At 51.8% G+C, this 22618-nt stretch overlaps 1 protein-coding gene across 22 annotated transcripts in view; it reads right to left on the reverse strand.

Moving 5' to 3' along the window:
* The window catches only part of PRKAG2 (protein kinase AMP-activated non-catalytic subunit gamma 2), a 279715-nt gene that overhangs the window by 122457 nt on the left and 134640 nt on the right, over positions 1-22618 (reverse strand). The gene's annotated exons all lie outside the window — the stretch shown is intronic.

Below are 22618 nucleotides of genomic sequence, written 5' to 3' on the forward strand. Positions count from 1 at the left end.
GTGGGCGATCTAGGAAGGGCTCTGAGCTACTGTCCCCTCCCCAAGGTGTGTCCTGGGTCACTTCCAGATGTGCAGCTCTCCGACATGTCAGGAACACACTATTCTACCCGGCACGGTGGCACGTGGGCCCTGGGAGCACAGATTCCAAACCTTCACTTTGGAAAGCTACATTCATCAAAGCAGGAGCAGGCAGCGGAGGCAGGAGCTGGGGAGACAGGCTGTGGGTGGGTGTGATTCCTGCCCAGCTCCGCCCTCCTGCTGGGTCTCCCAGCAGGCCTAGTGGTGGCTGGCAGCCAGACTCGGGCATTCCCTTCCCGGGGTGCTGGCTGCAGCCGGCTGCCACGGGACTCCGACCAGGGCTCTCCTGTGGGTCTGTTGACTCAACACATCACCTGACACCACCCGCCAGGCCCTCTGGGTGTGAGGTGCCGGTGAGACGGGACGGGGTGTGCGCGAGGCCAGGGAGGCCTCAGGCCGGGAAGGCATCCAGGCCGTGCCTCTGCCACCAGCGCTGGTTTCCATGGTGCTGCTCTGAGCTCTCAGCTCTCCTCATTCACCTCACGAACTGTGAGTTCCATTACTTACAGGTCCCAGGGATTCATGGGTAGACTCTCTATGGAGGAGGGAGAGGGGAGGAAGGAGAGCCACCGAGGGAAGGGAACTGAGCACCTCACAGTGGAAACACGTGGACTGGCTGCGTCCTTTTAGAGACACCCCAGAACCTCAAACCCGGGATGCGCCTCTGCCCTCAACAACAACACAACAACAGTTCCGGGAGTTCAGGGCCATAATAAAAGATTACAGCATCACGCTTGAATTTTCCCTCGTGCTTTTAGGAGAGGGAACAACCGTACCGGGGGATCTGGGAAAGGGACCTTCCTTCAGGAGAGCCTAGACTTCCCTCCCTCCCAGCCTCTGACTTACAACTACCACCTCTGTCAGAGCATGTTTTGGGGGTAGGGGGAAGGCTCCCGTGTTTGCATGCTTTTAGGGTTTGGAAGGCCCCCTGCCCCCTTCCACATACCTCACCTTCTCCATCAATCTCTCTGCTGACTGTCTCCCCTTCTCATGCTGTTTTCACCTGCAAGGTTCCATCCCTGTTAATCGTGGCCAACCTGCTGAAGGCTGGCCCTGATGACAGCTGCTCGATGTATGACACCAAGGAGGAGCAGCCACTGGGAGGTGCAGAGAGGGGACGGAAGCACAGGGGCGGGACCCCCGGATTCAGGGGTACCCAGTTAGCAGACTCCGCCTCTATGGCATTTCCTCCCTGGTGTCCCCTCACTGGGCTTCTAGAATCGTTTGAGAAATGAGAGCAGGACGCTGTGCTCAGGGGAGCGGGCTTCCTCTCATCAAGCTTCGGACGCTCTCCACGCCTTCAGCATCTACTGTTGCTTAAGTTCATCTGTTGTAAAGTGCTGGTTTCTAGAGTTAATTATTCCTCTTTTTCATGCACCATCCAACATTATTAAATTAGAGTACGCTGAAGTTACTTCTTTACACATCCTGTCTCCTCCACTAAGCACGAGCCGCAGTGAATCCTATTTGTCGCCGTGCCCCCCGCATGCATGTGCCCGGCACACACTCCTCGCTCAATAAACATCACCTTGGTGACACGGCACACCTTTGTCCAACCAATGCCCAACAAGCATGGTCCATAAAAGAACAAATGGATCAATCGGATTTCATCAAAATTTAAAACTGAAGCTGTTTAAAAGATACTGTGAAGAAAACGAAAAAAGGCAAGTGACAGGGAGAAAATATTTGCAAAACACATATGTGATAAAGGACGCAATAACCAGAAGATAAACAACTCTCAAAACTCAAAAATAAGAGAATAATTCAATAAAAAAAAGTAGACAGAAGATTTAAACACATACTTCACCAAAGAAGATATACTGATGACAAGCACATTAAAAGATGCTCAACATCATTAATCATTAGGGATATGCACACATTAAAACTAGAATGAGAAACCACTATGCACCTATTAAGGTAGCTAAGAGTTTTTTTAAACTGACAACACCAAATGCTGGTGAGGATGTGGAGCAACAGGAACTCTCATTTATTGCTGGTGGGGATGCAAAATGGTGCAGCCAGTTTGGAAAATAGTTTGACAGTTTCTTCCTAAGGTAAATATACATTTACCATATAACCCCACAAAGCCATTTGTAGGAGAAGTGAAAACTTATATTCATAAAAAACTTGATGCAAATGTTTATAGTGGCTTTATTCATAGTTGCTCAAAACTGGGAACAACTCAACTTTCCTTCAACTGCTGAATCAATAAACAAACTGGTGCATCCACACAATGGACCATCATCAGTAATAAAAAGGAAAGGGCCGTGGACATATGCAGCAATGTGGATGAATCTCAAATGCATTTTGCTAAGTGAAAGAAGCTGGATCCAAAAGGCTATATACTTTTCCATTTATATGACATTCTGGAAAAAGCAAAAGTATAGAGGACAGAAAGTTTATAGGTTGCCAGAGGCTGAGGGTGGGGGAAGAAGCTGATTATAAAGGGGCATGAGGGAATTTTTTGGGGTGATGAACTATTCCATATCTTGATGGTGGTGGTGATTATACAACTATTTGTTTGTTTGTCAAAAATTCATAGAACTGTACATTAAAAAGGGTGAATTTTGCTGTATGTAATCTATATGCCAATAAACCTGTTAAAAAAAATTCTTTAACATGTGTTTGAGGGGGACTGTCTGTACGGCCTGGGCTGATGGGGGTATGCATTCCCTGGTCCTTGACGTGCCATTTCCCTGGGTCTTGAAAGATGGATAGGTAGGGCTCGGATGGAGACACGGGTAGGGCTCTGATGGAGACTCCTAAGCATTACAAGAGAAGCGCTGCCTTGGCCCTGGGGCCCAAGACCCACTCAACTACAAATAGCAGCTGTAATCTCCCAGTCATCTGAGGAGACAGCATGGAGCCACCGCTACTGAGCAGGGGAAAAGGAGTGAGAGCCTGGCTCTGGGAGCACTCAAGGCTCAGGCACCTTCCTCCCCTCCTGAGGACAGTCAGCCACGCTTGCCAGCCTGTGCCCTCCAGGCAGTTGGGAAGGGAGAGCTGTTGGAGAGAGTTCAAAGGTCAGGCTGGGGACAGGGAAGAAGGTCCCTGCAGAGAGGGCAGGCAGAAGCAGGCCCCGTGAGGCCCTGACACGCAGGCTACCCAACCTCACATTCCACTCGTCTGGGCAGACACAGCTGAGTGGAGCCCAGAGCAGCACCCATGGCCTCTGACAAATCAGTGAGTCATGGTCTTTTCCACGGGCTCTTAGCGTAGGTCCGAGCACCCAGAAAAGCCCTATGACACCCAGCTGTCCAGGAGCAGTGCAGGAGGCCTGAGCCCAGGCCACGAGGAGACCAGGGGCCCTCCCAGGGGCGCACGGGGGTTCCAGAGCAAAGGAGCAAAGGCGAGGCCCTCCCCAAGTGGCTGTTGTCCCAGAGCGGCTTCTGCAGAAGTGGAAATGCCCTGTCCCTCCTCCCAGGCTCACCCCTCTCCTGGGGAGCTGGTCCTCATCTTTGCCCGCTCTCTCCACAGCAGCCACTCCAGGCCTTGCAGAGGGTTCTGGGCAACTGCATCACCGTCAGGGCTTTCTTGGTTTTAAAACATTGTGGTAAAATACAGTGTGCTATTTTGTTTTTTAGAAACTCATACGCTGAGTACATGAATACTTATACATGTTAGTAAATACGTTCTAAATAAGCTAATTTGATGATCAGAACTCTTTCTTAAAAAGTTATTGTTAATCGTGGTAAAACACACAGAACATAAAATTCACCACCTTAACCATTTTTAAGTGTTTAGTTCAGTGGCCTTAGTACATTCACATTCTCATGCAGCCATCACCACCTCCCACTCCAGAACCTTCTTACCTCCCCACGCTGAAACTGCCCCATTAAGTACTAACTCTCCATTCTCCTTTCCCTCCGCCCTTCTACTTTCCGTCTCTCTGAATCTGGCTACTCTAGGAACTCATGTCAGCGGAATCACACAGTATCTGTCCTTTTGTGGCTGGCTTATTTCACTTAGCATAATATCCTCAAGGTTCACCCAGGTTGTAGCCCGTGTAGAACCTATTCCTTTTGAAGGCTGAGTAATACTCCATTGGATGGCTAGACTGCAGGGTGCTTTCTTTTAAAATTCCCTCCCTGCTCTGCTATTGCTTTGTTTCTCCTCCTAGGTCTCCAGCTGCCCTTTCCTGTGGCAGCAGCGGCCTCCTTGCAGCCCCACAGCCCAGCTTCCAAATTCCCCCTCACGCGGGACTCAAGGGTCTGAACAAGGCGTTGGGGTGCTTGATGCACCCACTGCTCCTAAAGTTTCCCTGGGGACGGCCTCACTGGCCCTCTTGGTCAGAATCCATCCCTCTTAGCCTACACCGATGCCCGTCCCTTCTTCTGGGCTCTGGGTGTCTGTGGGATGCTAGGCCACGGTCACAGGACCCTAAACGAGTTGCCAGGCCTGCGGTCGGAGGGAGTCCAGGGAGGCGTCACACATTCCTTGCCTCCCTGCAGCCAAGTTTCCGACGTGCTATCTGAGAAGCCCTGCCAAGGGTAATGTGACATTTACATGACACCTGGCGAGGCTGCTGGCAGTGACATAAACGGAGGAGGGAGGGTGGGGGGTGTGTCCCTTGGGCACAGAGCCTGCACTGGGCACAGTCCGATGACTCAGGTTGTGTAAATTAAGGCAGCGGTCACCTGTTCTTCCATGTCACAGAATTACAGAGCCGGTCACCTCTGCCTTCGGGGCTTTTCAGCCTTCCTTTCCTGCACTCCTCCCACAAGAAGCTGTTTGAGAAAATACCTATCAACTTCCTGGGGAAGACAAGGCAAGCGCCATAATGTGAATTATCTTGAGAGACTCCCAGAGAGGACATTCCGTTCCCAGCAGGCACCTGTGATGGGCCATCCTGTGGATTCGCTCAGGCCTATGTGCCCTGTGGGTTCCCCGAGAGCCAGCGTGGAGCTGGACACTGTGCTGGGGGCTGCAAGGGCATAGGTAGGAGACACGGCCCCCGCCCATTCAACTTATTCTGCAAGGACTCCAGTAGCAAAGTCTAGCTCTGTGGCCAACTAGGGCTGCGCACTTAGAATCTGAGCCTCAGTCTGGAGTCAGTGAAATGGACAGATCAAATGTGAACTCTTGCATGCGACACCTCCACCGGCTAGCTCCCAAAGTGTGCTGAAAGCTGGATCTCTTCATGGTGGTCTGAGCAGAAGCTGTAAAGGCTGGCACAGGCCCAGCCCTTAGCCCAGCGTGCAGGGTACCCCTGGCATGGAAACCTTCAAACCGGCCCCACTCGGGGGCTTTGGTCCCCTGTAGACAGGTGGAAACTGTAGACACTGCATCTGCCAGACTCTCAGCACAGCAATAGCAGTCAGGCATTCACCCAGTGGAGGAGGAAGGCCCACCCTGTGCACACACCACCCTAGCCCTTCAGGGCCCTGAGGACGTGAGTTTGATGTCGGCACAAGGGCCCAGTGTGGCCTGCAGTTTCCCAGCACACCTCTGAAAGCCCTGGGGTCTGGCCGTATATTGGGGTCTCTTCCCCAGCCCCTGCCAGGGCTCCGCAGGCCTTCATTCTATTTCAGCAGGAAATACCTCCTCCTCCTCTTCCTCCTCCTCCTCCCACTTCCTCTGTTCATTACCATTCAGAGTGTGGCTCTGACAAGCCTCAGATGCAGCTAATGCTGCTTTCAGAGAAAACTAAAGCCTTCCTGGGGCCTTTTCATTGCCACGTGTGGCCACCTGCAGTGTTGGGGAGGATGCAGGGTCCCACAGCCAGGCTCTGGACAGTGTGACACCATGGGACCTTATTGTGGATGTGGCAAGGTGGCTGCTCTGGTGACCTGGGGCAGGTGTAAAGTGGGGGGCTTTTTGGGGACAAAGCTAGGCTTTCTTGGCTGCTCTGGTCATCTGCTCTGCAGGTCTGGGCTTCCTGCCGGGTGTCACACAGCCCTGAATGTTGTCATCTCTCCTTTGACTCAGAACAAGGATCTCTTTTCCTTGCCTAAATATCGTATGGCCAAGAAGAAACCATCACCACCAATTACAAAAGGTTACAAGAGGTTCCCCCTCAAACTCCCACCCACCATCATCCCCTTTCAAAAACTCAGGCTTCTTCAGAGACGCAGTGAGCACCCCTGTGAAAACCCACCTCTGCCAGAGCCCTGTAATTCAGTCAGCCTACAGTGTAAAGGACTGCCAAGCGTAAATGGTCACTGGTAGAATTTCAGTGAGTGAAGGAAATAACCTATAAGTCAGCAGCCTTTCCGGAAACTCTGGGTAGTAGCCTAAATGCCCTGATGACATTTGAGGCCACCCCTTCTCTGACCTCGATGGCACCCCCCCCACGCCCTGAGTTGTCTTCCCTCGACAGCTGGGATGTTAGCGGTGAAAGTAACCCCCGTTTTAGTAGGAGATCTTGAGAAACCAACCCAGTGAGGGCACGGCTGCCGTTAGTATTTCTGGGCAGGGGGGCAGCCTGGTGACTAGTGAAAATCCCACATGCAGGTTGTTGCCTTCCTCCCCTGGGTGAGGCCACTGCTGGCCGAGTCCCAACAGACCTGAGGGAGATGCCACCCTGCCGGCCCGACGCCTGTGGGGTTACGGTCAAGGTTATGGTCTCAGCCCCCTGCTGAGAAAGAGGCCGTAGGGTTACCATGGGGAGGGGAGTATGGTGGGGGCAGGTGGCGCCTGAGATCCACTCAGAAGGCATTCCTCCTCAACCTTTATCAGGGGGAGCCTGGCATAAAGAACTTCCCCTTTCCTGCTGCAGATGCTTATCTTTTGATTAAGAAATGGCACAGGGGCCTTTCAGAGTATTTCTGCTTTGAAATAATCAGTCAATCAATAAGATGATAAGAATTTACGGGGCACCTTCTGCACAGGGAAGTGTTTGGAGGGGATGAGCCATGCATCCTGTGCTGGGAAAATGGAACTGGGCCCAGGAGACAGAATGAAATGCAGGCGCCCATGAAGCGGCAGTGCAAGGAGGCATATGGTTAAGTATGCAGAAATCCCTTCTGGAAAAAGAAGAGAAGTTCACAAATAAACAAAAGTGAGATAAGGCACGGAGCCTGGCGTGCAGCAAGGAGCTGCAGGCCTTCCAGGTGGGAGTGGCTCTTGGAAGGGGCTGATCTTTGAGAAAGATCAGAATGCGATAAACTGGGGGAAGTTAGGGAAGCAAGAGGGTGGTGGCAGGAGACAGCGGCCTGCTGCTGTAGATGGTCACAAATCAGTAGCCCCCAATTGTACTACGGTAAGCCTCAACAGACCAGAAAGCCTCACAGAGGGGAGGCCTGCCAATATTTGCTGCATCCAAGATTAGTGAAATAGTCTCACGGAAATCTTGCAGTGCAGTTCCGAGCAATGTGGCCTTGGTCTTAATATTTAGTAGGAAAGAGGTCATTGAACAAGTCATCGCAAAATGTTCTCTTCCTCCACAAGGGGAATATGAAGGGACTTTTAGCAGCCCCCGCTCTGACACCCCAATATTTGATGTTGAATAAATCGGGAAGAAGCACGTTATCTGCCAGGCTCTGTTCTGGGTGCTGGAGACAGTGGGCAGAGAAGAGGTCAGCCCTTGTGGAGCCGGGTTTATGATCCTGGCTACTTGGAGTGTGGTCTGAGGACCTGCAGCCTGGCATTGCCAGGAGCTTGTCAGACATGCAGACTCCCAGGCTCCACCCCAGGACCACAGAATCTGAATCTGCCCTTTAAGGAGATCCTTCAGTGACTCACATGCACGTTAGAGCGAGAACTCGGCTCCGGGCTGGTGGCTCAGAACTTGGGCGAGGACCAAAATCACCTGGAAGGCTTGCCAAGCTGCAGGTTTCTGGGCCCCACCCCCAAGAGATGGGGATTAGCTGTTGGGATGGAGGCCTAGGATGCTGCATTTCTAACACGTTCCCAAGTGACAAGCTGGTCTGGGACCCGCTCTGAGAGCCACGTGTTCTAAGGGCAACCCTGGGTATCAGGGGGAGCTGGGGACTCACCTGGCCCCATGCCCGAGGAGAGGCCTGATGGCGGCTTCCCCGTGGGGCCAGGCCACAGTCCCTAACTCACCACACCCATTCCCTCCATTCAGGAAGACTCTGGCTTTGTGCCCAGCCCCGGCTGTCCCTCAGTGCTTGTCCTGCCCATTTAGAGACCAAACATCTCCGCAGAAGCCACGCAGTCTGCCTGGGAATGGGAAAAGGGATCACACAGGACGCCCCGGTGTTTCACGCAGGTGAGGCCACAAAGAATTAAGAGGCAGCCTTGGTGTGCCAACCAAGTCACAAATGCGCTTAAAAGCACCCATCAGAGCGCCAGTCCTTTTCTCCCTTATCTGTCAGGGCTTAGTCGTGCCTCCTCCCGCCCCCCAGCCCTCAGGGGCTGCTGCCCAGGGAGGCAGCCTCATGGGAGCAAGCAGGCAGCATGGGCTCGGGGCAGTCACCAGGCCAAGAGTGGCTCTGAACAGAAATGCTGAATTATCCAAACTCCCCTCCACAGTCTGCAGCTGTGCTGTCCAGGAGCCAGTCACCAGGCACATGTAGCTGTTTATATTTAAAATTAAATGAAATTAAAACTTCAGTTCCTCATTGCTTTTATGGGTTGAATTGTGTCCCCCAAAAGGATATGTTGAAGCCCCAACTCCCCCCTCCCTCCCCTGCCAAGACCTATGAATGTGACCTTATTTGGAGACAGGGTCTTTACAGAGGTAATCAAGTTAAAATGAGGTCATTAGAGTGGCCCTAATCCAAAATGTCCTTATAAGAAGAGGGAAATCTGGACACAGACACACAGCGGAGGGGCCACGGGAGGACGGAGGCGGGGAGCGCAGGATGCAGCAGCAAGCCGAGAATGGCTGATGGCCGCCAGAAGCTGGGAGACAGGCCAGGAACAGATTCTCCCTCAGAGCCTACAGTAGGAGCCAACTTCTGACACCTTGATTTCAGACTTCCAGGCTCCAGAACCCCAAGAGAGAAATGTCTGTCGTTTTCACGCCCCAGTTTGTAGTGCTGTGTTACAGCAGCCCAAGGAAATAATACAGCTGCACTGTCCGTATTTCTGGTGCTTGATAGCCGCACGTGGCTAGTGGCTACCACGCTGGCTGGCATAGATACAGAACACTTGCGTCTTTGCACAAAGTTCACTGGACAGTGCCGTTCTATAGTTTGCCTTCATAAGCAAGAAGCAAAGATTCACAGTTTGATTTTCAGAAAACGTCAACAACTTTTGTGGGTTGGCCCAATCTTCCGTATTCTGCACATTCCTAGTCCCAGTCCTTCCAAAGGGACAGGGATCCTCACTGTCAAGGGGAAATCAAAGGGCACTTATGGGCACGCAGCACAGAACGATGTTTCACTAAACGACAGGCTGCATATACAACGGTGCTGCCATAAGATCCGCACCACATAGCCTAGATGTGTAGTAGGCATGATGTTTGCACAATGATGAAATTGCCCAACGACGCATTTCCCAGAACTTGTCCCGTGTTAAGCGGTGCATGACGGTATTGGCTCTTGCTCTCTGAGACGAGAAAGTAGACCTTGACATTTAGGCTGGAGTCTTCATAAACGCTGACAGCAGATGGCTAGGATGCAGGTCCACACGGAACCTGAGACTCAGATTCACAGAACGGGCCCATTCCAGCAGCCTTGCCAGGTGTGGTTCCACCTGCTGGTCTAACTTGTCTCTTACGCATGTTTGTCTTCCCTCTCATCTGCTCCTGAGCCCGTCAGGGGCACACCCTATCTAGTGTGTGACTAGACAAATGTAACTTTGAACTTTAACAGTCACCTGTTAATTTATTCCTTGGGATGGAGGCATTCATAGTCCCAAGAATCCCAAGTTAAAGTATCCAAATTATTAATAAGCTAATAAGACTGTAGCATGAATTGATGATTGGGTGAAGGCCTGGTGTGCACAGCCCCCAGAGCAGTGAAGTTGACTTGGGGAGCAGGGTGATGATAAGGAGGGGAGGGTCAGAGCCCAGAGGTCTCCTGGGAGGGGCCCAAGGTCAGGACTGCAGGCCAGCTCTTATGGCCAGAAGCTTGGTGTTACAGCCAGAGGAGAACAAAGGAAGGTTGAGGCGGAACTGTCTTACACGCCCTCGTCACTGCTCAGATCTCCCTGGACCGGTTTACTCTCTTTAGCCAAGCTTCCTAGTGCAGCACACACCAGCCTGCCCGAAGAGAAAAGGGAAGGCCTGGAAGAAAGGCACCCCCACCCGTCCTCCCTTCAAGCATCTCACATTGCCGGTTCTCTTTAATGCCATTCGAGTTCTCTGACTTACTCATCAGTGGTGCCAGAAGTGAAGAAGGGAAAAAGAAAAAGCCGCCCTTCTCCACTACAGAGAATAATGCTCTGCAAAGAGATTGCTCCCAGCAAGAAAAACTGTTTGCAGAACTCCTCTGGCTGTTTTTCCAACGTGTCTCCAACTTATTTTACCAATGGGCAAATAAATTTGTGGATAGCAGCAATTCTGCTCTCAGCTCTGGCCTGAGGTCTTGACGGCTCCCCCACTCTCTTCAGTTGGTGTTACTGAGGAAATGAACACGGACAGCTCCCCTCCTCCCATATCTTCTTGCTGCTCGTGTTTTTAAATATGTTTTATCAGAGCATAATACAGAAAAGTGCACAAATCACACAAAAGTTGTGACTCAGTGAACCACATAAAGCGAGTGCATCATGTGAGCAGTTCTCAGATAAGGAACAGGACTTCACCACGCCCGACCCCAGGAGCCCCCTCCGGGCACCATCCACCTCCTAAGATGATCACCGTCAGGATTCTAACATCACAGATGAGTTTTGCCTGCTTTTGTATTTTATACGAATGGAGCCAGACAGTTTGTATCTTTTGCATCAGGCTTCTCTTGCTCATATCGTTTGTGAGGTTCCTCCATATTTGCCTCATGCAGCTGCAGACTGCTTCTTCACATTGCCGCAGAATATTCCATCATGTAAACTTACTGCAGGGTATTTATCATTTCTGCTGCTGACGGGCAGCTGGTAGTTTCCACGTTGGGGCGATGATGCACGATGCTGTCTGAACATCCTAGACACGGTTCACCAAGAAGCACATAGGCTTCCTTTGGGTTGCTGCTTGCTTTAATTTGACGTGTTTATTCAGCACAAAAATCTCACGGGAGAGGAGGGGAGGGGAGGAGCCTAATGTCGGAGCATTTGTGGAACATCTGCAATGTGCTGGGCCTGCACATCTCATCTGATGGAATCTACACACCACCTAGGAGGGATGTATTCATCCCTCTCTCTCTGTCCTGGGATGCCAAGGGGTGGAGAGAGCCAGCAGTTGCTGCTTAGGGAAACACAGGAGGAGTAAGGCTGGGAGGCGGTGGACCAGATTTCGAACCCAAGTCTGACCAACCCCAAATCTGTATTTAGCAGACAGAGCATGTCCCAGAAGTTAGTGCCCAACAGTCCAACCCCGGCAGCTCAGCCACAGGAAACAAAAACCCTGAACTCAATGAGGTGTCTTTGCAGTATCAGATACTATCTACTGTAAGGTACACCATGGCTGAATTTATCAGCCAAATGCTGAACATATTTTTGATGACTAGCAGTTCAATGAGAATTTCTCAATCTTCTGATAAAATGTAAATGCAACCAGGCTGTACTTGGAGCTGCCCTGAACAGAGGCCCTGGCTGGTGTCTGAAATACCCGATGCAATGTTCCTTATCAAGCTGCTTTGGAAACCCCTCTGATGTCAGAGTCAGCTGAGGATGTCAGGCTCCTGTTTCATCCCTGCTGATAAGAGGAAAAACCCATTTCCTTTTGAGCCACACCAAGAAAACAAAGGATTGTTTGTTTGTTCCCTTTTCTTAATCTGGTCACAAAACACACACACACACACACACACAAGAATCGGAGGTTAATCCTGCCGGGAAAGTTGGTGGGAGAGCACTAAGCCCCAAACAGGATTACCCCAGCAGGCTGAACACAGAGCCAGCATCCGTCTGCCAACATCCATCCATCACATAAAGCCGGCCTTGGGGACCATCGGGTGCAGTTCCTGCTGTAGTAGGACTGTCTGTGACAGACGCTCCTCGGGGAGGCACGGTGGAGGGGCTGTATGCACGCGTACGTAATAAGACGTTAGGAATGCCTGTGGGATTGCTTTTTGGCTTGTTTGTGCTGTGCTATCATTGGGTTAGGCAGTGTCTCTCTGTTCAGGAGGGACTGGGAGGAAGTTGTCCATAACTGCTACCCTCAGCTGGTCTGGAAGCCTGACTTAGGAGCCACATGTCCCTGTCAGGCCGGCTCCTGATTTGCTTTCTTATGTAAGGGGACGTGGGACCTGGCCATGCCTGGCGAACTGAGCAGCTATGGGCAGCAGCAGTAAGGGAAACCAGGACTTTTCCGAGAGAAGGGGATGTGAGAGTCAGGCGTGGTCAATTATCACTAGGGCCCAGAGAGGAAACAATTCTATTTGTCCAAAAGATCAGGTCCCAGAGCTCCCATCTAAGATTAGGGTGTGTTTCAGTCTCTCCACCTGAGTGCCCGGGCTCCACCCTACGGGCCAGCAAGAGCCACAGGTCTGCTTCTCTCCTGGCGCGCTGCAAGTTGGCATCACGACCTTAGGGGTCTCAAGGACAGGGCTGGCCTCCAAGTGGCCCTTCTTGGCCAACACCACCTTACAGTGGCCTTTTACTTGACATCCCTACACACCACGACCTCGCCCTTCTAACTCCCGGGATCAGAGTTGTTGGAGGTGGGATTTCGAGCCTGGAGCCTGAGTTTTCTGGGGCTGCTTCTCAGAGTCCAGAGGAAACGACAACAACGTGGAGCCACCTGGTACCCCGTGAGACAGGTCAGAAATAGGTAGCCTCCTTCATCAGAGTGGAAGGTTAGACACCAGCTATTCACGCAGCCTCCATGTGACCTGGCGCAGCAGGTCCTCCTCAGAGGGAAAGCCAGCCCACATGGCTTGGGTTGGGCAAGGGGAGCCGCCGCTAATGGACGGCTTCAAGTTCACCAAGCCTTGCGCAAGGCTGCATCTCTCCATGCCAAGTAAGGTCCACCCCAACGCTGAGCCTTTCTTCGGCCACCCCAGGGGACACGACCAACAGAGCACAACTACAAACGACTGAGGACTACCTGTGCCCTCAGCAGGGGTGACCAGGGACAGGGCGTGACTCAGCCATCTCCCCAGCAGTCACACCTTGGGCCACCTCACCTTTCTGCAACCACAGCTATAACGGCAGGGTTATGATGGCACAGGGCGCCTGACTCCATAGGAGACCTTGGGGCCTGGTGGCAAACTTGCCCTTGCCACCGAATCCCACCTGGCCTGTGATAGCTGGTTTCCCACCCAAGGTGTATGAGAACTACGGAGAAAGCCAGAGAGGCCCAGGGGACACAGCCTGCAGGAGACCCAGGCAAGCTGCAGGCTCGGTCATGGCCAATTACAGTGATGCTGCCGAGTCATGAAAAGAAGGCTAATTATAGTGAGTGCAGTATTTTGCTGCCTGGGAAGTCAGGGATGCACAGGGTATCCTCTAGGAAGATGCCACTGGAACGGCACAGTTGAAGGATAAGTTTCAGCTCTTTTACAAACTCGTTGATGAGAAAGAGCATATTCCCCAGCCCTCTTATAAAGTGATGATTCTGCTTCAGACATTGTTTGGCTGATTTACAAATAGTAGCTCATTTACTCTCACAACACCCCTTCGGGGGCTGGGATTTGTGGCCCCTTACAGATGAGGAAATTGAGGCACAGGGAGATATGTGACTTGTCCAAGGCCACAGAGGTGGTGGGTGTCAGAGCTGTGGTCAACCCATGCAGTCTGGCTCCCGAGTCCAGTTCCTGGGCACCGGCCTCTCCTCCCTCTTGGCCCTGGAGCACCAGAGGAGAAACTGAGCTTTACGTGTAGGTGGTAATGACTAGTTAGAAGTGAGGCTGTGGAAAACCTGCTCACGGCCCTGGACCAGCAAGTCAGGCTGCAGCCTCGCCCTGCCTTTAACTAAGTCAGATTCTCAAAGAGTCCACCTCCACTAGTCTCCCCAGGCCATGAAACGGGGGTCCTGTCCATGAGGGACAGTGATATACCGTGAAGGTGAGTCCTGGGAAGACACCAGGCTCTCCAACCCAGGGGATCGAGGCAGGCCAGAGTGCACGCAACGGCCACTGACCTGCTTCAATGAGACGCATCCTTGGAACGCAAACTGGTTCCGTAATGTAATTAGCCAAAGTCTTCCTGACTTGCTTCCAAGGAATGATTCAAAAGAAACATGCAAACCTGTTTGACTGTCTCCAGGCCTGAGAGTTAGATGTGGTAGTGACAGCAGCTTAAAAAATGCTCCATACACGCTGCCTCCAGAATATGTTCTGACATTGGTTTCTACTTCTCAGACCTGACCCTGAGGCCACCTCAGCCTGGGGGGAGCCCGCCGACCTGGCCAGGGAGTGGAAAGAACCAGGCACTGGAATACACACCTCAAAGGTGCCTACCTCAGGGGAAGCTGGCTCCTGTCTGGCCAAGCTGGCATCAGTCTCGGGTCTGGGGAGGAGCTCCGTCCTGATCTGCGGGGGTCCAGCCTCACTGAGCCCTGCCTGCTCTCCCATTCAGAAGGAAAAACTCAGAGAGGGGCCAAAAGTTGTTCACTCACTCACCCCAAGCCATTTAGCACCTGGTCAGAGGACAACCTCATGCACCTGGGTGACAACTGGGTCTTGTCACTAAAACCCCGTCCCCCTCTCTCAGAAGCTTCCCGAACTTGAGGTGCTGTTGTCTGGGCTAGACAGCAGTTTGCTGGCAGGAGAACGGAAGGCACTGGCTTCTCACTCAACAAATGCGCTGTAGACTGTGATGAGGCAGGGCCTTGGTGGCTGCCAGGCCACAGGGCAGCATTGTTGAGGTGTGGCTGCTGTGTTTCCCTCATCCTGACCAGCAGCCAGAGCAGCCTCTGCTGCTTTACAGAACCAATAGTGACCTTCTGAGAAACTCATTCATGCCCCCTAGCCTCGGTCAGCTTCCCAAGAGTCTCTGAAGCTCAGAGGGATCAGCTTGTGGCCTCGAGGGGAGAAAAATGGAAACACAGATGGCAAAAGCTCTCTTCCGGCTGCAATCACCTGCTCGCTGGGGGGCGATGGTGAGCAGGTGATCTGTTCTCTAACCACCTCAGCCATCTGGTCACCCCCAACCCCCAATCCCGGCCATTCAGCCCCGTGAAAGGAGCCTATGGGGAGCCAGGTGGGGCCCTTGGAGAGATCCTGCTCCCCTACGGTGGCAAATACAGGACACACAAAGGATTGAGCTGGGCTCAGCTGAGCCTGCAGATCCAGCGCCTCCCAGGGGGCCGCCAGGGGCCAACACGAAGCAGGAAGTAAAGGCGGCACTGGTCCAGAAGGCTGACATTGAACACGGTCGATATTTAGCCAGAAAACTCTTACCCAACCCCAAGATGGTGGGGTAAGGACACGTAGGGACAATGTCCAGAGCATTGGCAGCGGCAAGGCACCGTAAACGCACCCTCATATGTGACTCTAGCCACCACTTGTCACAGGGCATGGTGATGCCTTTGTTGTAAGGTGGGAAAACCAAAGTAGGGAGAGATGGAGTTACCTGATACTGCCCAAGGTCACTTGGCTGAGCCGCACTTGAACCCAGGATTGTCTGGCTCCAAGGCTCACATAGTTTTCCCCCTCATACTTTCCATGTAGCCAGTTACTGTTAAGTATTGTAAAGAAAAAGTATAATGAATACTATCCTGACTTTTTTTTTTTTTTTTTACCAGGCTCAGAGAGGCCTAATTAATGAACTCAGAGTGGTAGTAACCACTGGCGTCAGGTTTTGCCTCAGCAAAAACTGTTCAATGAGGCATCCCATTGCTTCTCTGTCCTCCTATGCCAACCTGAGGCCTTTTTGCCATGGAGAAAAGTGGAGGAAATAGAAAATGGAGAATATAAATATCTTCTAAGGGGCATAAAAGTTGTTTTAATTCTGTGACCCTCTCCTTTAACAAAGGAGTGAATTCGTAATGCTGGATTTTAAGGTCCTGAGTCAGCGAGGTGAACAGCCTGGGCCAGGGGTTCATGGTGCCCCTGGTGTCACCTCAAGCAGCAGCTAGCACCACCTCAGCACAGCGTTAGCTTTGGCCGATGCTGCGTCCGTGAGAAAACCCTGTTCACGCTGAATACGTTGTCCTCTTTTCATACCAGTGTCACCCAGGTAATGCTGGCAATGACTAGAAGAATAGTGAAATGTCTGGACAGCACGGCAAATTTGATAGAGAAACTGAGTATAAAAATGCAACTGGCCAAGTACAGGACAGTGACAGCTCAGAACTACATCCACGGAAAGTCCTGAGCGATGCAGATAATTCAAGTTCCAAACAAGCTACAGCGGGCTGGTGGCCGGATGGCCAGTGGAGCCTTGGGCTGTGCCCATTAAACCCAGCACCCAACAGGAGAGCTGCCAACAGCACTTGACCGCTCTGACTGGAGCCCAGCAGGCAAGCTACACTCAATTCTGGGCGCGGGGGACCAGGACACGTGACATGGAGTGCGGGGGACTTGATGACCACTTCACTTTTCAGAAGGGCTTTCAGGAGGAAAAGCATTAACATTGGAGCCCTAAAGAGCAGTCAAGAGTCTAGAAGGATGAACCAAGAGCAGAGAGTAGAGATGATAAAGACGTTTTCGCATCAATTTCCCAGTTACAGCAGCCACTAAAGTGGAAGGGACCACTTCTGTGCCTCTCCGCGGAGCCCAGGCTCAGCTGTGCACGTGGAGATACGACAAAGGCAGGCGGACTTTCAGGAGGTGTCTCAAACGCAGACTCTAAATCCACCTCTGGGTCCTAGACTTTCCCACCCCAGCTCTGCCCAGATTGATTCCGTCTCAGCCCCTTCTAGCTGCCTGCGCCTTGCCCTCACACCCCAGGCTCATATCCGCACTCCATCCCCTCCACTGCTAGGCCTGTCCCCACTGTCCCCCTCACACAATAGCCTCCCGTGACCCCCTACACACAGCTCAGCTACCCTCTATTCCCTGCACACAGAGGCTGCACCCGCCAATGAAAGAAGAGCTGGTTCCCGGCCCCTCTCTCTCTTGAAGCCCTGAAACAGGCAACCCCATCACAATTAGAAGAAATCTCAAGGTACCAGGGCCCCCAGGCCCCACTGATCCCGCCCTGGTGCCTGTCGACACTCCCTTCCCACCGCCGTCACCCTCACCAGGCCCAGCGGGCCCTGACTGTGACAGCCGGGCTTCCACCTGGGCCTCTGCACCTGCTGCCCTCTCTTCCCCAGCTCTCCTCACCCTCCCCGGCTCTGGCCAGACTCTCCCAGACCCACCACCCTCTCCCACACTCCTGCTTTGTTCTCCTCATTCCACTGGCTGCTGCCCGACTTAATACACAAGTGGATACATAACAACAGTGAATCCACTGGGCCTCCTCCCACCAGCATGAGCTCCACGAGGCCAGGAGCTTTGTTTTCCATAGCTCTGTGCCAGCAGAGCCCGACCGGTGCTGGGTGGAGAGCACTGACAGTGAGACGCACAGCAGTGAGGTAACAGGCGTGGGGGTAACAGTGACAGAAGGAGGAGTAACAGTGACAGGGGTACTAGTGATAGCAACAGGGGTACAAGTGACAGTGACAGGAGTGACAGTGACAGGAGTACAAGTGACAGTGACAGGAGTGACAGTGACAGGAGTACTAGTGACAGTGACAGGAGTAAAAGTGACAGGAGTACAAGTGACAGTGACAGGAGTAAAAGTGACAGGAGTACTAGTGACAGTGACAGGAGTAAAAGTGATAGGAGTACAAGTGACAGTGACAGGAGCGACAGTGACAGGAGTACTAGTGACAGTGACAGGAGTAAAAGTGACAGGAGTACAAGTGACAGTGACAGGAGTAAAAGTGACAGGAGTACTAGTGACAGTGACAGGAGTAAAAGTGATAGGAGTACAAGTGACAGTGACAGGAGTAAAAGTGACAGGAGTACTAGTGACAGTGACAGGAGTAAAAGTGACAGGAGTACAAGTGACAGTGACAGGAGTGACAGTGACAGGAGTACAAGTGACAGTGACAGGAGTAAAAGTGATAGGAGTACAAGTGACAGTGACAGGAGTGACAGTGACAGGAGTACTAGTGACAGTGACAGGAGTAAAAGTGACAGGAGTACAAGTGACAGTGACAGGAGTAAAAGTGACAGGAGTACTAGTGACAGTGACAGGAGTAAAAGTGACAGGAGTACTAGTGATAGCAAGAGGAGTACAAGTGACAGTGACAGAAGTGACAGTGACAGGAGTAAAAGTGACAGGAGTACAAGTGACAGTGACAGTACTAGTGACAGGAGTAATAGTAAAAGGAATAATTACTGAGCACTATGGTATATTCACTTCAGAAAACATTTTAGTTGATATTCAACGGGTTAACGTATTTAAACACTCTTAAGTCTATTCACTTAATCCTCAAAACCGATGAGGTAGATTTTATATATGATGAAACTGAGCACAGCAAGGGCAACCTGCAGAGAGTTAACAAATCTTTGTTGAAGGAAAGAGTAAGTGAACAAGCTACCCAGCACTAGAAATGTTCGAACGGAAACAGAAGACTACTTATCAGGGTGACTGAGAGATTATAACATCAGATGCAGTTTTCACGAGAGCCCTGGCCGGCCTGTGGGGTCTCTCCCACAATCTAGAAACCCTCAGACCCGAGGATTCTTCCTCGCCACAGCCCAGTGGTGGCCCAGGGAATATGTGACACAGGCTGAGCGCTGGAGGAGCGCCACTGGCTGTGTTTGGTGCAGTCGCCCCAGGAGCCCACCTTCCCTGAGGGGACCCAGAGCTGGCAGCAGCCTTGAGACTTCCTGGTGCTGCCTCCTGGTGTGACGCTCACCCCCACCCAGCAGCTGGGCTGCCTCTCAGGTGACGAGCAGCTGAGAAGATCCAGTGTCAGGGTGTGACTGGCCACCCGGGACTCGGCCTTCTTCCCGCAGCCTGCCTGTCACGTGGTGCAATGTCACCAGGCTGCTCAGCGCATCCCCCACCCTCACGTGTCCCTGCCCTGCCCCGTGTGTCCCCACTGTTCTGCCAGCCCTGCGGTGAATGAACAAGAAGGGGCCTGCGTGCCTGAGCCTGGGCCCCCCGTGCCGCTGGCTCTGGGAGTCAAAGGAGGCAGCCACAGAGGGATCTCCCCTCTCTCCCTGGAACTGATCCTATTCTCAGGCCTCACAAGGCTGCAAATGGCTGCCATGGGGACGGCCCTGCAAGGTCCCTCGATCTGGTCCACTGAGAGAGAGAAAGTCCCCAACCCCTATTAATGAAACAAACAAACTGCCCTTGGATCTAACGAGCTGACACCCCCAAAACCAACCCTAGGGCTGGGGGTAGGAGGTGTCCACTGGCTTAACTAAGGGGACAGTTCCCAGGGCTGCCAGCTGCACAAGGGGAGCCTGGGCAAAACTAGGCTCCTATCACCACAAAAGGGGGTGAACGCTGGGTAACAGACACTAGTGTCAACCACACACTGAGGTGCCGGCATGTTTGCTGAGGGAAGACGTGACAATCTCTCCTACCTCGATCTTTTCTTTTATGGAGACGTATGCACAGCTTGATAACTCCAAGGAGAAAAATGCTCTACTCATGCAAATTCATTCCATTTGTATTTGCATTTTCCATCACTCATTTGGGTACAGGATATTTTCAGCAGACTCCCAGCACCCAAAGCAAATTATATTTATGGGGCATCCTTGTGCACTCAGAGAAAGGGGCCATGCCACGGAGCGGAGGGGTGCAAGCTGGTTTGGGTGTCATCATTTTAAGAGCATTTTTTTTTTTAAAGATTGGCACCTGAGCTAACATCTGTTGCTAATCTTCTTTTCTTCTTCTTCTCCCCAAAGCCCCCCTAGTATATAGTTGTATGTTCTAGTTGTGAGTGCCTCTGGTTGTGTGGGTGTTGTCTTGATTCCCTCTGCAAACACTCTTCAGCCTGGTGGATGGATCTTCCTTTAGAGGCGAAGCAGTTTCCAATTTCTCCTTTCTTGGGCTCGATAATCAAGTCGAGGCAGGATAACAGAATGTGTAGAACATGGAGAAGGAAGACACAAGGGCAAAAACCCCAGAAGGTAAGGGGATCAGTGAAGACAGAATTCTGAGCCTGACATCTTAGAAATCAGATATGCTAGTTTGCAAACCTAAATGCCCTAAACTGTCTTCTGGGAGCGGGGGAACTGCAGACTTTGTCATCTTTTGCTCTGATCGCCCCACACCCAGCAGGCAGACTCTGTTCTTTAATTCTGGTCTTATAGGACACACCCCTGACTGCAAGCCCGGCTATGAATCTGTAGCTTTTTCAAGTACACAGTGCCAGGTCTCTTGCACGTGTGTAACGCAGTACTGTGATTTTACTTTTTAGTATGGAAAATTTTAAACACATATAAAAGTAGAACAGAATCATAAACCTCCATTTTGCCATCACCCAGCTTCAGCGACCATCAACTCATGAAGACAGTGTGTAAGTGTTGTCACACTAATGTCTGTGTCACTTAAAAGTCTTGTTAAAAATGCAAATTCATGGACCCCATCTCAGACCAAGTATATTACAATTTGGGGGGTAAAGTCCAAGAATCTGCACTTTTCCCAAAATTCCCCCAAAGGATTATCATGGACAGTGAAGTGTGGGATCGACTGCTAGGGGAGAGCCCTGGGAGTGGGTCCCCACTCTGCCATTTACCAGCTGGGCAACTTGAACACATTTCTTGTACTTTCTCAGCCCATGTCTCCATCCGGATACAGATATTACAAGGCTACTGAGGGACAGACAAGACAGCATAAGAGAAGTGCCCAACACACAGCAAATGCTCATGAAACACCCAATGTTCTCATTGACCTGCTTCACTTAGGTTTGGTTTCCAAGGCCTAAGGAAAATGTACCTCAAGATGGACATGTTATAAGGGCTTCCAGAGGGAGCCCTGCCATTTTGTGGTGTTAGGTAGAGCTGTGTGCATTTCCACTTAGGGCCAGTGACCAGCAGAAAAACAAACAACATACAAGCCAGGGAGTTCACATCTTGCTATTAGCCCTCAGGGGTCAGATACGGCTCTAAACGTGAGGTTCCCTCATCCCTTTTTAAGAACACGCAGAGACCAGAGGAGGATGAGTGTGGAAGCTCTCACTGGCAGACATGAAGGGAGCTTGCCAAGGGAATGGATAGAGACTTTCCTCTGGTGCGTGTCACCCTGGGCAGTCATTAAAGGGGCAGGGCTGGGCAGAGCAAGCCCACCTGTCCAGATGGGAACTGAATCCCCTAGTCCTGGTCTCACCAGCTCAGGGCGCGAACGCCAGAGCCCAGCAGTCACAAACCTTGTTCCTCAGCACGGAGCTCAACCCAGCCTTGCACAGAATTGCTGCATAATAACTGCTTACAAAGGCAGATGGGGGACATGTTTCCCCATCACGTCGATGTGGAAACTGGGGCTTAGACATAATCAAGCTTATAATGGGCCTCGGCAGAAATTCATTTCGCAAAGCAGAGGGATTAATGAAATTCTACCAGTTAGTGGTCTGAATTTCTCTAAGGAAAAGTTTCTAAAACCCAGAGCAGAAAACATGTAGGCCTGAGGCAAGCAGCTGACTAAGAGATCGGAACATCTCCGGGGCAGAGGAGGACACACTGACCTGGGGGATGGGGCAGTTGGCCACCTTTAGCTTCTAGAACCATTTAGGGAAATGGGTGTTGACAGTAAGCAAGAGCAGCAGCGACTTGGCCCACAAGAATGTGGGGAAACAGCAGAAGGAAGGAGGCTGCAGGTCGCTAGGAGACCTGGACTGACCACAGAGGTCCTGAGCAGACCCCACACCTGCTGCAGAGAAGCAGGTGCACAGCAGAACCCCTGTTTCCAGACACCGGGCCTGTCTGAAGGTGCTCGGGCTACCAACAAAATACCACGGACGGGGGCGCTTAAACTACAGAAATTTATCTTCCCACAGTTCTCGAGGGTGGAAGTCCAAGATCAAGTTCCCAGTGTGGTCAAGTTCTGGTGAGCTCTCTCCTCCTGGCTTACAGATGGCTGCCTTCTCCCTCTGTCTTCATATGGTGGAGAGAGAAATCTCGTCTCCTCCTCTTTTTATAAGGCCACCAATCCTACTGGATTAGGTCCCCACCCTTATGACCTCATTTAACCTTAATTACCTCCTAAAAGCTCTATCTCCAAACACAGTCCCATGGAGGGTTGGGGCTTTAACGTAAGAATTTGGGGCGAGTGGAGGGACACAGTTCGGTCCACAGCAGCAGCAGAGGTCCCTTGGTGTGCCCATAGCCTGGCAGTGGGTGGCAGCCTCTGTGTCCAGCGCTGTGTGGGAGTCCACTGTCCCTGCTCTGGAAGTGACTTTGGGCACTTCTCGGGAATACCCAGCCTGGTTCTTTGCACCCTGGGGATTCTGTGAGCTACTTGATACATTTTTTTTCTTTCTATTCAAACTAGCTAAAACTAATTTCTGGGCCTGTGGCTAAGACTCTAACTGATGCCAGGCCGTGGATGCCTCCCCTTTCCACGGAGTCCAAAGCTGACTCCTCTGAATTTCCTGATGGATTCTCTAGGTCTCGCTGGCCACATCTGAAAGCAGGCCTGGCCCGCCTCG

The sequence above is a fragment of the Equus przewalskii genome, chromosome 4 (genome assembly GCF_037783145.1).
Source record: "Equus przewalskii isolate Varuska chromosome 4, EquPr2, whole genome shotgun sequence".
NCBI lineage: Eukaryota > Metazoa > Chordata > Mammalia > Perissodactyla > Equidae > Equus > Equus przewalskii.